Source organism: Octopus sinensis, linkage group LG2 (assembly GCF_006345805.1).
Source record: "Octopus sinensis linkage group LG2, ASM634580v1, whole genome shotgun sequence".
In the NCBI taxonomy this organism is placed as follows: domain Eukaryota; kingdom Metazoa; phylum Mollusca; class Cephalopoda; order Octopoda; family Octopodidae; genus Octopus; species Octopus sinensis.
In genome coordinates this window covers 3,121,417-3,136,352 of record NC_042998.1, presented here as the reverse complement: position 1 = coordinate 3,136,352, position 14,936 = coordinate 3,121,417, and the positions used below count along the sequence as shown (strand labels likewise).

The window sequence follows — 14,936 nt, the reverse complement described above, 5'->3', positions numbered from 1 at the left end:
ATCTACTGACCCTGTTGTTGACGTTGAAAACTGCCGTTCAAAAGGAAAAAGAACCAAATATTCACTACCCAACCCCAACTTCATGAGATATAAAACGATTACGAACTTGCCAGGATTCGAACCTGGAATCTTCTGATCCGTAGTCAGACGCGTTATCCATTGCGCCACAAGCCCTCGTATGACAACGGTTACTCCGTATATACTCTAACTTATCTACTGACCCGTGTTGTTGACGTTGAAAACTGCCGTTCAAAAGGAAAAACATCCAAAATATTCACTACCACCACCCCAACTTCATGAGATATAAAACGAATACGAGCTTGCCAGGATTCGAACCTGGAATCTTCTGATCCGTAGTCAGACGCGTTATCCATTGCGTCACAAGCCCTCGGTATAACAACGGTACTCCGTATACTCTAACTTATCTACTGACCCTGTGTTTGACGTTGAAAACTGCCGTTCAAAAGAAAAGACATCAAAATATTCACTACCCCCCAACTTCATGAGATATAAAACGATTACGAGCTTGCCAGGATTCGAACCTGGAATCTTCTGATCCGTAGTCAGACGCGTTATCCATTGCTCCACAAGCCCTCGGTATAACACCGGTTACTCCTATACTCTAACTTATCTACTGACCCTTGTTGTTGACGTTGAAAACTGCCGTTCAAAAGTCAAAGATCCAAAATATTCACTACCCCACTTCATGAGATATAAAACGATTACGAACTTGCCAGGATTCGAACCTGGAATCTTCTGATCCGTAGTCAGACGCGTTATCCATTGCGTCACAAGTCCTCGGTATAACACAACGGTTACTCCGTATACTCTAACTTATCTACTGACCCGTGTGTTGTTGACGTTGAAAACTGCCGTTCAAATGAAAAGATCCAAAATATTCACTACCCCAACTTCATGAGAATATAACGATTACGAGCTTGCCAGGATTCGAACCTGGAATCTTCTGATCCGTAGTCAGACGCGTTATCCATTGCACCACAAGCCCTCGGTATAACAGGTTACTCTCCGTATACTCTAACTTATCTACTGACCCGTGTTGTTGACGTTGAAAACTGCCGTTCACAAGGAAAAAGATCCAAAATATTCACTACCCCACACTACCCCAACTCATGAGATATAAAAAAGATTACGAGCTTGCCAGGATTCGAACCTGGAATCTTCTGATCCGTAGTCAGACGCGTTATCCATTGCGCCACAAGCCCTCGGTATACAACGGTTACTCTCGTATACTCTAACTTATCTACTGACCCGTGTTGTTGACGTTGAAAACTGCCGTTCAAAAGGAAAAGATCCAAAATATTCACTACCCCAACTTCATGAGATATAAAACGATTACGAGCTTTCCAGGATTCGAACCTGGAATCTTCTGATCCGTAGTCAGACGCGTTATCCATTGCGCCACAAGCCTTCGGTATATACAACGGTTACTCCGTAACTCTAACTTATCTACTGACCCGTGTTGTTGACGCTGAAAACTGCCGTTCAAGGAAAGATCCAATATTCACTACCCCAACTTCATGAGATATAAAACGATTACGAGCTTGCCAGGATTCGAACCTGGAATCTTCTGATCCGTAGTCAGACGCGTTATCCATTGCGCCACAAGCCCTACGTTTACAAACGTTCCTACTTATCTCCTAATGTCTTTACTGCCTAACACCTGTTGTAGACAAAGATACTGACACACCTGCGGTCACTCACAAACACGGACACCCAAACACACACACACACAGACACAGACACCACACACACACACCAAACATTCACTCGTGCACACACTTGGTTACATTATCTTCAGATATTCACCAACAAAAATATCATTAGCACCATCTCACCATGTTTCTGAAATAAGATGCATCCGATTTCCCCAGGGTTCGAACCTGGAATCCATTGCGCCACAAGTCCTCGGTATAACAACGGTTACTCCTTATACTCTAGCTTATCTACTGACCCGTGTTGTTGACGTTGAAAACTGCCGTTCAAAAGGAAAAACATCCAAAATATTCACTACCCCAACTTCATGAGATATAAAACGAATACGAGCTTGCCAGGATTCGAACCTGGAATCTTCTGATCCGTAGTCAGACGCGTTATCCATTGCGTCACAAGCCCTCGGTACAACAACGGTTACTCCGTATACTCTAACTTATCTACTGACCCATGTTGTTGACGTTGAAGACTGCCGTTCAAAAGGAAAAACATCCAAAATATTCACTACCCCAACTTCATGAGATATAAAACGAATACGAGCTTGCCAGGATTCGAATCTGGAATCTTCTGATCCGTAGTCAGACGCGTTATCCATTGCTCCACAAGCCCTCGGTATAACAACGGTTACTCCGTATACTCTAACTTATCTACTGACCCGTGTTGTTGACGTTGAAAACTGCCGTTCAAAAGGAAGAAGAACCAAAATATTCACTACCCCAACTTCATGAGATATAAAACGATTACGAACTTGCCAGGATTAGAACCTGGAATCTTCTGATCCGTAGTCAGACGCGTGATCCATTGCGCCACAAGCCCTCGGTATAACAACGGTTACTCCGTATACTCTAACTTATCTACTGTCCCGTGTTGTTGACGTTGAAAACTGCCGTTCAAAAGGAAAAGATCCAAAATATTCACTTCCCCAACTTCATGAGGTATAAAACGATTACGAGCTTGCCAGGATTCGAACCTGGAATCTTCTGATCCGTAGTCAGACGCGTTATCCATTGCGCCACAAGCCCTCGGTATAACAACGGTTACTCCGTATACTCTAACTTATCTACTGACCCGTGTTGTTGACGTTGAAAACTGCCGTTCAAAACGAAAAGATCCAAAATATTCACTACCCCAACTTCATGAGATATAAAACGATTACGAGCTTGCCAGGATTCGAACCTGGAATCTTCTGATCCGTAGTCAGACGCGTTATCCATTGCGTCACAAGCCCTCGGTATAACAATGGTTACTCCGTATACTCTAACTTATCTACTGACCCATGTTGTTGACGTTGAAGACTGCCGTTCAAAAGGAAAAACGTCCAAAATATTCACTACCCCAACTTCATGAGATATAAAATGATTACGAGCTTGCCAGGATTCGAACCTGGAATCTTCTGATCCGTAGTCAGACGCGTTATCCATTGCGCAACAAGCCCTCGGTATAGCAATGGTTACTCCGTATACTCTAACTTATCTACTGACCCGTGTTGTTGACGTTGAAAACTGCCAATCAAAAGGAAAAACATCCAAAATATTCACTACCCCAACTTCATGAGATATAAACGAATGCGACCTTGCCAGGATTCGAACCTGGAATCTTCTGATCCGTAGTCAGACGCGTTATCCATTGCCCCACAAGCCCTCGGTATAACAACGGTTACTCCGTATACTCTAACTTATCTACTGACCCGTGTTGTTGACGTTGAAAACTGCCGTTCAAAAGGAAAATATCCAAAATATTCACTACCCCAACTTCATGAGATATAAAACGAATACGAGCTTGTCAGGATTCGAACCTGGAATCTTCTGATCCGTAGTCAGACGCGTTATCCATTGCGCCACAAGCCCTCGGTATAACAACGGTTACTCCGTATACTCTAACTTATCTACTGACCCGTGTTGTTGACGCTGAAAACTGCCGTTCAAAAGGAAAAGATCTAAAATATTCACTACCCCAACTTCGTGAGATATAAAACGATTACGAGCTTGCCAGGATTCGAACCTGGAATCTTCTGATCCGTAGTCAGACGCGTTATCCATTGCGTCACAAGCCCTCGGTATAACAATGGTTACTCCGTATACTCTAACTTATCTACTGACCCATGTTGTTGACGTTGAAAACTGCCGTTCAAAAGGAAAACGTCCAAAATATTCACTACCCCAACTTCATGAGATATAAAATGATTACGAGCTTGCCAGGATTCGAACAGGAATCTTCTGATCCGTAGTCAGACGCGTTATCCATTGCGCCACAAGCCCTCGGTATAACAATGGTTACTCCGTATACTCTAACTTATCTACTGACCCATGTTGTTGACGTTGAAAACTGCCGTTCAAAAGGAAAATATCCAAAATATTCACTACCCCAACTTCATGAGATATAAAACGAATACGAGCTTGTCAGGATTCGAACCTGGAATCTTCTGATCCGTAGTCAGACGCGTTATCCATTGCGCCACAAGCCCTCGGTATAACAACGGTTACTCCGTATACTCTAACTTATCTACTGACCCTTGTTGTTGACGTTGAAAACTGCCGTTCAAAAGGAAAAACATCCAAAATATTCACTACCCCAACTTCATGAGATATAAAACGAATACGAGCTTGCCAGGATTCGAACCTGGAATCTTCTGATCCGTAGTCAGACGCGTTATCCATTGCGTCACAAGCCCTCGGTATAACAACGGTTACTCCGTATACTCTAACTTATCTACTGACCCGTGTTGTTGACGTTGAAAACTGCCGTTCAAAAGGAAAAGATCCAAAATATTCACTACCCCAACTTCATGAGATATAAAACGATTACGAGCTTGCCAGGATTCGAACCTGGAATCTTCTGATCCGTAGTCAGACGCGTTATCCATTGCGCCACAAGCCCTCGGTATAACAACGGTTACTCCGTATACTCTAACTTATCTACTGACCCGTGTTGTTGACGTTGAAAACTGCCGTTCAAAAGGAAAAAGAACCAAAATATTCACTACCCCAACTTCATGAGATATAAAACGAATACGAGCTTGCCAGGATTCGAACCTGGAATCTTCTGATCCGTAGTCAGACGCGTTATCCATTGCGCCACAAGCCCTCGGTATAACAACGGTTACTCCGTATACTCTAACTTAGCTACTGACCCGTGTTGTTGACGTTGAAAACTGCTGTTCAAAAGGAAAAAAGAAAATATTCACTACCCCAACTTCATGAGATATAAAACGATTACGAACTTGCCAGGATTCGAACCTGGAATCTTCTGATCCGTAGTCAGACGCGTTATCCATTGCGCCACAAGCCCTCGGTATAACAACGGTTACTCCGTATACTCTAACTTATCTACTGACCCGTGTTGTTGACGTTGAAAACTGCCGTTCAAAAGGAAAAAGAACCAAAATATTCACTACCCCAACTTCATGAGATATAAAACGATTACGAACTTGCCAGGATTCGAACCTGGAATCTTCTGATCCGTAGTCAGACGCGTTATCCATTGCGCCACAAGCCCTCGGTATAGCAACGGTTACTCCGTATACTCTAACTTATCTACTGACCCTTGTTGTTGACGTTGAAAACTGCCGTTCAAAAGTCAAAGATCCAAAATATTCACTACCCCAACTTCATGAGATATAAAACGATTACGAACTTGCCAGGATTCGAACCTGGAATCTTCTGATCCGTAGTCAGACGCGTTATCCATTGCGTCACAAGCCCTCGGTATAACAACGGTTACTCCGTATACTCTAACTTATCTACTGACCCGTGTTGTTGACGTTGAAAACTGCCGTTCAAAAGGAAAAGATCCAAAATATTCACTACCCCAACTTCATGAGATATAAAACGATTACGAGCTTGCCAGGATTCGAACCTGGAATCTTCTGATCCGTAGTCAGACGCGTTATCCATTGCGCCACAAGCCCTCGGTATAACAACGGTTACTCCGTATACTCTAACTTATCTACTGACCCGTGTTGTTGACGTTGAAAACTGCCGTTCAAAAGGAAAAGATCCAAAATATTCACTACCCCAACTTCATGAGATATAAAACGATACGAGCTTGCCAGGATTCGAACCTGGAATCTTCTGATCCGTAGTCAGACGCGTTATCCATTGCACCACAAGCCCTCGGTATAACAATGGTTACTCCGTATACTCTAACTTATCTACTGACCCGTGTTGTTGACGTTGAAAACTGCCGTTCACAAGGGAAAAGATCCAAAATATTCACTACCCCAACTTCATGAGATATAAAACGATTACGAGCTTGCCAGGATTCGAACCTGGAATCTTCTGATCCGTAGTCAGACGCGTTATCCATTGCGTCCACAAGCCCTCAGTATAACAACGGTTACTCCGTATACTCTAACTTATCTACTGACCCGTGTTGTTGACGTTGAAAACTGCCGTTCAAAAGGAAAGATCCAAAATATTCACTACCCCAACTTCATGAGATATAAAACGATTACGAGCTTTCCAGGATTCGAACCTGGAATCTTCTGATCCGTAGTCAGACGCGTTATCCATTGCGCCACAAGCCCTCGGTATAACAACGGTTACTCCGTATACTCTAACTTATCTACTGACCCGTGTTGTTGACGTTGAAAACTGCCGTTCAAAAGGAAAAGATCCAAAATATTCACTACCCCAACTTCATGAGATATAAAACGATTACGAGCTTGCCAGGATTCGAACCTGGAATCTTCTGATCCGTAGTCAGACGCGTTATCCATTGCCTCACAAGCCCTAGGTGAACGTCATTTCTCTACATATGTTCTAATTTGTTTACTAATTAATTCGTGTTTGTGATAAGCAAAGACACAATCACGCTCGCTCGGGTGCACGCTCACCCACGCACTCACGCACACATGATTATATAAATTTCCGAAATACATCAACAAAACAATTATTAGCCTCACCTTCGCAGACGTTTCTGAAATTGAACGATCTTGACCTTGCGGGAATTCGAACATGCAATCTTCTGACTCGTAATTAGGAACGTTATCCATTGCCCCACAGGACCTCGCGTAGTCAATGGCTGTGACTGTCAAAGATTATACGTATGCACGAATATATGTCTTGTAATTTCTGAAATGTATCTTCTAAAATATTCATTAGCACTACGTTGTCCCAAATATTTCCGTAATAAAATAAATACGAGATAGCCAGGATTCGAACGTAGAAGTTACTGATCCGCAGTCAGGCGCGTTATCCATTGCGGCTCAAGTCCTCAATATGAATGTCACTACTCCATATATTCTAACTTCTTTACAGACTAACTTTTGTTGTTGACATGCAAAACTGGTGACATCCCGTCGTATGCGCACGTGCTCGCGCACACATTCCGCGCTCACACAGACATGCAGACACACACTGATGATCGTATAATTTATAAAATAAAACAACGAAAATATTATTAGCACCATTGTCTCCGATGTTGTTGAAGTAAAATTCATCCGATTTTGCCAGAGTTCGCCCATGGAATCTTCTGATCCTTAATTAGACGCGTTATGAATTGCGCCCCAGGGTATCGCGTAGTCAGTAGTTGATGCTTATGAAGGAATTCTTTTACTTTCATTGCCTGCCATAGACAGGCAAATATGCGCGTAAAGGCCTGCTCGTATATACGTGCACACGCAAAGTCTTGAAGACGCGCTTTCGCTTCTGAAAAGCATCGTCTAAAATAATCATTCGTACAACATTACCCAAATGTTTCAAGATTAAAAGGAATGTGAACTTGTCAGGATTCGAATCCGGAATCTTCTGACCCGTATGGAAACATGTATCACGTAGTACTGTCGGGAATTACTACTCACGAACTTATCTGTTTGCTAACTCTTATTTACTGACAACAACACAGATATGCACACGTGCTGATATACACTCACACATATACACCTAATCATCTGATATACGTCATATAAAGTATTCACTACCCTAAACGAGATATAAAACTATTGCGAGCTTGCCAGGATTCGAACCTGGAATCTTCTGATCCGTAGTCAGACGCGTTATCCATTGCGCCACAAGCCCTCTTGCTGCTGAGCATGTATACTTATCTCCTAATTCCTTTACTGACTAACGCCTGTTGTGGACAAGCTTACAGGTATACTTGCAGGCACACACAGAGACAGACCTATGCACGCGCGCACACACACACAGCAACAAAATTATTATTTGCACCACTTTCCCCATGTTTCTGAAATAAAATTCACCCCATTTTACCAGCGTTTACACCTGGAATCTAATCCATTTCGCCAGACGATCTCGCATAGGTAATATCTGATGCTTATTCTTTTATTTGTTTCAGTCATTTGACTGCGGCCATGCTGGAACACCGTGTTTAATCGAACAAATCTACCCCAGGACTTATTCTTTGTAAGCCCAGTACTTAGTCTATCGATCTCTCTTCCCGTATCGCTAAGTTACGGGAAAACACCAACATCGGTTATCAAGCGATGGGGGGGTGAAAACACAGATGCACACACACACACACACTCACTCACACACGCACACACTCACTCACGCACACACACACACACACACACTCACTCTCTCTCACACACACACACACACACATACACAAAAACATAACTATATGAAAGTAAACAAAGTTTTCTTTCGAAGCGTTGAGATGTCTAGAAAGTTAAGGATGTAATTTTTTATTCTGAAACGCAGGAAAATGTTAATAACATAGCATGCACAAGACATACTACCCAAAGTTTGCAGAATATGGATTATTTATCCTGTTCATGCTATATCCTGCGTTTGAGAATAAAAATTACTAACGTATATATATACGACGGGCTTCTTTCAGTTTCCATCAATCAAATCCACGTGTAGGAAAACGTGTAATGCATTGCGCTATCGGTAGTTACTACTTACGCATTAGTCTTTCTGCTAACTTTTATCTTCTGTCAACAACATAGATATGCTCACGTGCTGATACACACCCGCAAACGTATACGTGCATACGTATAGTTACCAGATGTATAAATTTCAGATACACATCATAAAAATACTCACCACCCCAACTTCCCGAGATAAAACTGTTACGAACTCGCCAGGATTCGAACCTGGTAATTTCTGTTCCGCAGTCATCCATTGCGTTATCATTATCCTAATGATTCAAAATTAAAATGCATGTGAACTTATCAGGATTCGAAACCCGAATCTTCTGACCCATTGTGCTGTCGGGAGTTACTGCTTGCGCGCTTATCTTTGCTAACTCTTATTTCCTGACAACACAGATATGCACACGTGCTGATATATCCTCACGACTAGTCATCTGACATACGTCACATAAAGTACTCACTACCCCAACCTGAGATATAAAACGATTACGAGCTTGCCAGGATTCGAACCTGGAATCTTCTGATCCGTAGTCAGACGCGTTATCCATTGCGCCACAAGCCCTCTTGCTGCTCAATTTGTATACTTATCTCCTAATTCCTTTACTGGCTAACACCTGCAGATATACCTGCAGGCACACGCAGACACGGACCTATACACGAGCGCACACACACACACACACAGGATTATATAAATTTCAGAAATTCACCAACAAAATTATTATTAACACCACTTACCCCCATGTTTCTGAAATAAAATTCACCCGATTTTGCCAGCGTTTGAACCTGGAATCTTCTGATTCATGATCCATTTCCCCACGCGGCCACACACACACAATTAACGTGCATACGTATAATCATGGAAATATACTTTAAGTTTTAAAATGTATAATGAAAGATGTTCATTAGCACGAACTCCCTCCAAATTTTACCGAAATAAAATGAGTATGAGCTTGCCAGGATTCGAACCTGGAATCTTCTGATCCGTAGTCAGATGCGTTATCCATTGCGCCACAAGCCCTAGGTGAACGTCATTTCTCTACATATGTTCTAATTTGTTTACTAATTAACTCGTGTTTGTGATAAGCAAAGACCCAATCACGCTCGCTCGGGTGCACGCTCACCCACGCACTCACGCACACATGATTATATAAATTTCCGAAATACATCAACAAAACAATTATTAGCTTCACCTTCCCAGACGTTTCTAAAATTGAACGATCTTGACCTTGCGGGGATTCGAACCTGCAATCTTCTGACTCGTAATCAGGAACGTTATCCATTGCCCCACAGGACCTCACGTAGTCAATGGCTGCGACTGTCAAAGATTATACGCATGCACGAATATATGTCTTGTAATTTCTGAAATGTATCTTCTAAAATATTCATTAGCACTACGTTGTCCCAAATATTTCCGTAATAAAATAAATACGATCTTGCCAGGATTCGAACGTAGAATTTCCTGATCCGCAGTCAGGCGCGTTATCTATTGCGGCTCAAGTCCTCAGTATGAATGCCACTACTCCGTATAGTCTAACTTCTTTACAGACTAACTTTTGTTGTTGACATGCAAAACTAGTGACACCGCGACGTACGCGCACGCACGCGCTCGCGCACATCATCATCATCATCATTGTTCGACCGTGGTCGAGACAATGGAATTTACCATGCTACGCCAGACTTCACGGTCCATCATGGCATTACAGAGGTCCTGTTGCTGGATGCCTGTATCCCTGGAGATTACATCAGGGTAGGAGAGTGTGTGCCCTCTGGTATTGCGAGTAGATGACTTCCAGAGGAGAAGAGTAGAAATTGCCTCGTTTTCAGCTCTACAACAATGTCCAGCAAATTTGCATTTTGGTTGGATGGCGCCTCCACGAGAGATTTCGAGCTCTCATAAGGAGGCGAGTGTAGGTTCCACCCAACTGCCTCTCAAGCTTCTTTGGTAACGTCCAGGTTTCTGAGCCATATAGTAGAATTGGTTCAACTGTGGCTTTGAAAATTTCAAGTTTGAAGTCTCTACTTCGATTTGATGACCAGATCTTATGCATGTCATTACAGGCTGACCAGGCCATACCCTTTCTAGTTAGAAAATCTTTTCCAGATGATGATATGTATGATGATATGCTCACACACACAGACATGCAGACACACACTGATGATCGTATAATTTTAAAAATAAACCAACAAAAATATTATTAGCACCATTGTCTCCGATGTTCCTGGAGTAAAATGCTTCCGATTTTACCAGAGTTCACACACGGAATCTTCTGATCCTTAATTAGACGCGTTATGCATTGCGTCTCAGGGTCTCGCGTAGTCAGTCGATGATGCTTATGAAGGAATTCTTTTACTTTCATTGCCTGCCAGAGACAGGCAAATATGCTCGTAAAGGCCTGCTCGTATATACGTGCACCGGTAAAATCATGAATAGAGGCTTTCTTTTCTGAAATGCATCGTCCAAATTAATCATATGTACCCAAATGTTTCAAAATTAAAATGCATGCGAACTTGTCAGGATTCGAACCCGGAATCTTCTCACCCGTAGGGAAACATGTATCCCATGGTGCTATCGGGAATTACTACTCACGGACTTATCTGTTTGCTAATTCTTATTTACTGACAACACAGATATGCACACGTGCTGATATCCACTCATGAGACATAAAACAAATGCGAGCTTGCCAGGATTCGAACCTGGAATCTTCTGATCCGTAGTCAGACGCGTTATCCATTGCGCCACAAGCCCTCTTACTGCTAAGCGTGTATACTTATCTCCTAATTCCTTTACTGACTAACGCCTGTTGTGGACAAACTTCAGATATACCTGCAGGCACACGCAGAGACAGACCTATGCACGCGCGCGCACACACACATACATACACATGATTACATAAATTTCAGAATTATTGTTAGCACTACTTTCCCCATGTTCCTGAAATAAAGTTCACCCGATTTTGCCAGCGTTTACACCTGGAATCTAATCCATTTCGCCAGACGATCTCGCATAGGTAATATCTGATGCTTATTCTTTTATTTGTTTCAGTCATTTGACTGCGGCCATGCTGGAACACCGCGTTTAGTCGAACAAATCTACCCTAAAATTATTCTTTGTAAGCCCAGTACTTAGTCTATCGAGCTCTCTTCCCGTATCGCTAAGTTACGGGAACATACCAACATCGGTTATCAAGCGATGGTGGGGGAAAAACACAGATGCACACACACACACACACACACACACACACACACACACACGACACATACACACACGACACACACATATACACACACGCATACACACACAGACATTCACATACACACACACACACACACACACACAAATATAACTATATGAAAGTAAACAAAGTTTTCTTTCGAAGTGTTGAGATGTCTAGAAAGTTAAGGAAGTAATCTTCATTCTCAAACGCAGGATAATGTTAATAATATAGCATGCACAAGATAAACTACCCAAAGTTTTCAGAATATGGGTAGTTTATCCTGTTCATGCTATATTATTAGCATTATCCTGCGTTTGAGAATAAAAATTACTAACGTATATTTATACGACGGGCTTCTTTCAGTTTCCATCAATCAAATCCACGTGTAGGAAAACGTGTAATGCAATGCGCTATCGTTAGTTACTACTTACGCTTTGATCTTTCTGCTAACCTTTATCTTCTGTCAACAACATAGATATGCTCACGTGCTGATACACACCCACAAATGTATACGTGCATACGTATAGTTACCAGGTGTATAAATTTCAGATACACATCATAAAAATACTCACTACCCCAACTTCCCGAGATAAATCTGTTACGAACTCGCCAGGATTCGAACCTGGAAATTTCTGTCATCCATTGCGTTATCATTATCCTAATGATTCAAAATTAAAATGCATGTGCGAACTTGTCAGGATTCGAAACCCGAATCTTCTGACCCGTAGGGAAACGTCTATTCTATTGTGCTGTCGGGAGTTGCTGCTTGCGCACTTATCTTTGCTAACTCTTATTTCCAGACAACACAGATATGCACACGTGCTGATATATACTCACGACTAGTCATCTGCTAGAAAGGACTCACTACCCCAACCTGAGATATAAAACGATTACGAGCTTGCCAGGATTCGAACCTGGAATCTTCTGATCCGTAGTCAGACGCGTTATCCATTGCGCCACAAGCCCTCTTGCTGCTGAACGCGTATACTTATCTCCTAATTCCTTTACTGGCTAACACCTGCAGATATACCTGCAGGCACACACAGACACGGACCTATGCACCCGCGCACACTCACACTCATACACGTGATTATAAACCTTTCAGAAATTCACCAGCAAAATTATTATTTGCACCGCTTCCCCCCATGTTTCTCAAATAAAATTCACCCGATTTAAACCTGGAATCTAATCCATTTCCCCAGACGATCTCGCATACGTAATACCTGATGTTTATTCTTTTATTTGATTCAGTCATTTGACTGCGGCCATGCTGGAACACCGCGTTTAATCGAACAAATCTGCCCCAGGACTTAGTCTTCGTAAGCCCAGTACTTAGTCTATTGAGCTCTTTTTCCGAATCGCTAAGTTATGGGAACGTAAACACACCAACATCGGTTGCCAAGCGAAGGCGGCGAGCTGGCAGAAACGTTAGCACGCCGGGCGAAATGCTTAGCCGTATTTCGTCTGCCGTTACGTTCTGAGTTCAAATTCCGCCGAGGTCGACTTAGCCTTTCATCCTTTCGGGGTCGATTAAATAAGTACCAGTTACGTACTGGGGTCGATGTAATCGACTTAATACCTATGTCTGTCCTTGTTTGTCCCCTCTGTGTTTAGCCCCTTGTGGGTAATAAAGAAATAGGTGGTGGTGGGACAAACAAAGATGCACACGCACACACAAAAACATAACTATATGAAAGTAAACAAAGTTTTCTTTCGAAGCGTTGAGATGTCTAGAAAGTTAAGGAAGTAATCTTTATTCTCAAACGCAGGATAATGTTAATAATATAGCATGCACAAGACATACTACCCAAAGTTTGCAGAATATGGATAATGTATCCTGTTCATGCTATATTATTAGCATTATCCTGCGTTTGAGAATAAAAATTAATTACATATATATACGACGGGCTTCTTTCAGTTTCAGTCTACCAAATCCACTCACAATGCTTTGGTCGGCCCGAGGCTATAACAGAAGACATTTGCCCAAAGTGCCACGCAGTGGGACTGAACCCGGAACCTTATGTGGTTGGTAAGCAAGCTACTTAACCACACAGCCACTCCTGCGCCTATTGGTGATTATATAATTTTCTAAAATACACCAACAAAAATATTATTAGTACCCCCATGTTCTTCAAATAAAATGCGCCCGATTTTTCAAGAGTTCGACCCTGGAATCTGATCTACAATTAGACGCGTTATTCATTGCCCCACAGGGTCTGGCGTAATCAATAGTTGATTCTTATGAAGGAATTCTTTTATTTTCATTGCCTGTCAAAGACTCACACGAATATATGTACAATCATGAATATATGCTGTCATTTCTGAAATGCATTGTCTAAAATAATCATTAGTACTACTTACCCAAATGTTTCAGAAATAAAATGAATGCGAGTTTGCCAGGATTCGAACTCCTGTCTCGTAGGCAAACTTGCAATCCATTGTGCTATTAGCAGTTACTACTTACACATTATAACTTATGTATACTGTCAACAACACAGATATGCAACACGCTGAAACACACAGATACACAAACATTATTATGTGCGTTCGTACAATCACAAACATTTAAAATAGTCATTATTCCCAGTTCACATGTTAGCGAAATAAAAGTAATACGAGCTTGCCAGGATTCGAACCTGGAATCTTCTGATCCGTAGTCAGACGCGTTATCCATTGCGCCACAAGCCCTCATGCTGATTTACCGTGTTGTTTACCTACTAATTTCTTAAGTGACACCTTCCTTGTCTCACACACACACACACACATACACATACACAGATAAACATGCTACACACACACACGCACGCACACACATACACACACACACACGTACACACAAAACAGAATGCATCTATTTTAAAAAACGTATAAATTTTTATTATTGTTTTATGCTACACGTGCTTTCAAGTCTCCGTTTGTCTGTATAACTCGCGCCTTTTTTTCAACGTGCGTTTAAACTAAATTTGCGTTTTTGTGACAAGAGATTTCTCCTCTCATGCTTTACTCTCGCCTCCTCTCCTTAACTTCCTGTCCCTCTCACACACACACATGAACTCACTCCTTCTCTCATTCTCTCTCTCTCTCCCTTACCTCTCTAATTCATTCTTCCCCCTCTTTTCTTTCGTTGTCTCTTTTTACAAAAAGCTATTACC

At 42.1% G+C, this 14,936-nt stretch overlaps 23 non-coding genes across 23 annotated transcripts; all 23 read right to left on the bottom strand.

The window, feature by feature from the left end:
• Positions 1–101: 101 nt before the first annotated feature.
• Trnar-acg lies at positions 102–174 on the bottom strand. Its single transcript has one exon. It is a non-coding gene; the product is annotated as a tRNA-Arg (tRNA).
• A 551-nt stretch (positions 175–725) lies between these two features.
• Trnar-acg lies at positions 726–798 on the bottom strand. Its single transcript has one exon. It is a non-coding gene; the product is annotated as a tRNA-Arg (tRNA).
• Positions 799–933: 135 nt separating this feature from the next.
• On the bottom strand, positions 934–1,006 carry Trnar-acg. The gene has a single exon. It is a non-coding gene; the product is annotated as a tRNA-Arg (tRNA).
• Positions 1,007–1,150: 144 nt separating this feature from the next.
• Positions 1,151–1,223, bottom strand: Trnar-acg. Its single transcript has one exon. It is a non-coding gene; the product is annotated as a tRNA-Arg (tRNA).
• Positions 1,224–1,557: 334 nt separating this feature from the next.
• On the bottom strand, positions 1,558–1,630 carry Trnar-acg. Its single transcript has one exon. It is a non-coding gene; the product is annotated as a tRNA-Arg (tRNA).
• A 1,050-nt stretch (positions 1,631–2,680) lies between these two features.
• Trnar-acg lies at positions 2,681–2,753 on the bottom strand. Its single transcript has one exon. It is a non-coding gene; the product is annotated as a tRNA-Arg (tRNA).
• Positions 2,754–3,093: 340 nt separating this feature from the next.
• Trnar-acg lies at positions 3,094–3,166 on the bottom strand. Its single transcript has one exon. It is a non-coding gene; the product is annotated as a tRNA-Arg (tRNA).
• A 339-nt stretch (positions 3,167–3,505) lies between these two features.
• Trnar-acg lies at positions 3,506–3,578 on the bottom strand. The gene has a single exon. It is a non-coding gene; the product is annotated as a tRNA-Arg (tRNA).
• Positions 3,579–4,122: 544 nt separating this feature from the next.
• Positions 4,123–4,195, bottom strand: Trnar-acg. The gene has a single exon. It is a non-coding gene; the product is annotated as a tRNA-Arg (tRNA).
• A 340-nt stretch (positions 4,196–4,535) lies between these two features.
• Trnar-acg lies at positions 4,536–4,608 on the bottom strand. Its single transcript has one exon. It is a non-coding gene; the product is annotated as a tRNA-Arg (tRNA).
• A 134-nt stretch (positions 4,609–4,742) lies between these two features.
• Trnar-acg lies at positions 4,743–4,815 on the bottom strand. Its single transcript has one exon. It is a non-coding gene; the product is annotated as a tRNA-Arg (tRNA).
• Positions 4,816–4,946: 131 nt separating this feature from the next.
• Trnar-acg lies at positions 4,947–5,019 on the bottom strand. The gene has a single exon. It is a non-coding gene; the product is annotated as a tRNA-Arg (tRNA).
• A 134-nt stretch (positions 5,020–5,153) lies between these two features.
• Positions 5,154–5,226, bottom strand: Trnar-acg. Its single transcript has one exon. It is a non-coding gene; the product is annotated as a tRNA-Arg (tRNA).
• Positions 5,227–5,565: 339 nt separating this feature from the next.
• On the bottom strand, positions 5,566–5,638 carry Trnar-acg. Its single transcript has one exon. It is a non-coding gene; the product is annotated as a tRNA-Arg (tRNA).
• Positions 5,639–5,770: 132 nt separating this feature from the next.
• Positions 5,771–5,843, bottom strand: Trnar-acg. The gene has a single exon. It is a non-coding gene; the product is annotated as a tRNA-Arg (tRNA).
• Positions 5,844–5,977: 134 nt separating this feature from the next.
• On the bottom strand, positions 5,978–6,051 carry Trnar-acg. Its single transcript has one exon. It is a non-coding gene; the product is annotated as a tRNA-Arg (tRNA).
• Positions 6,052–6,183: 132 nt separating this feature from the next.
• Positions 6,184–6,256, bottom strand: Trnar-acg. The gene has a single exon. It is a non-coding gene; the product is annotated as a tRNA-Arg (tRNA).
• Positions 6,257–7,675: 1,419 nt separating this feature from the next.
• Positions 7,676–7,748, bottom strand: Trnar-acg. Its single transcript has one exon. It is a non-coding gene; the product is annotated as a tRNA-Arg (tRNA).
• Positions 7,749–9,058: 1,310 nt separating this feature from the next.
• Trnar-acg lies at positions 9,059–9,131 on the bottom strand. Its single transcript has one exon. It is a non-coding gene; the product is annotated as a tRNA-Arg (tRNA).
• Positions 9,132–9,514: 383 nt separating this feature from the next.
• Positions 9,515–9,587, bottom strand: Trnar-acg. The gene has a single exon. It is a non-coding gene; the product is annotated as a tRNA-Arg (tRNA).
• A 1,655-nt stretch (positions 9,588–11,242) lies between these two features.
• On the bottom strand, positions 11,243–11,315 carry Trnar-acg. The gene has a single exon. It is a non-coding gene; the product is annotated as a tRNA-Arg (tRNA).
• Positions 11,316–12,677: 1,362 nt separating this feature from the next.
• Positions 12,678–12,750, bottom strand: Trnar-acg. Its single transcript has one exon. It is a non-coding gene; the product is annotated as a tRNA-Arg (tRNA).
• Positions 12,751–14,399: 1,649 nt separating this feature from the next.
• Positions 14,400–14,472, bottom strand: Trnar-acg. The gene has a single exon. It is a non-coding gene; the product is annotated as a tRNA-Arg (tRNA).
• Positions 14,473–14,936: the final 464 nt, after the last annotated feature.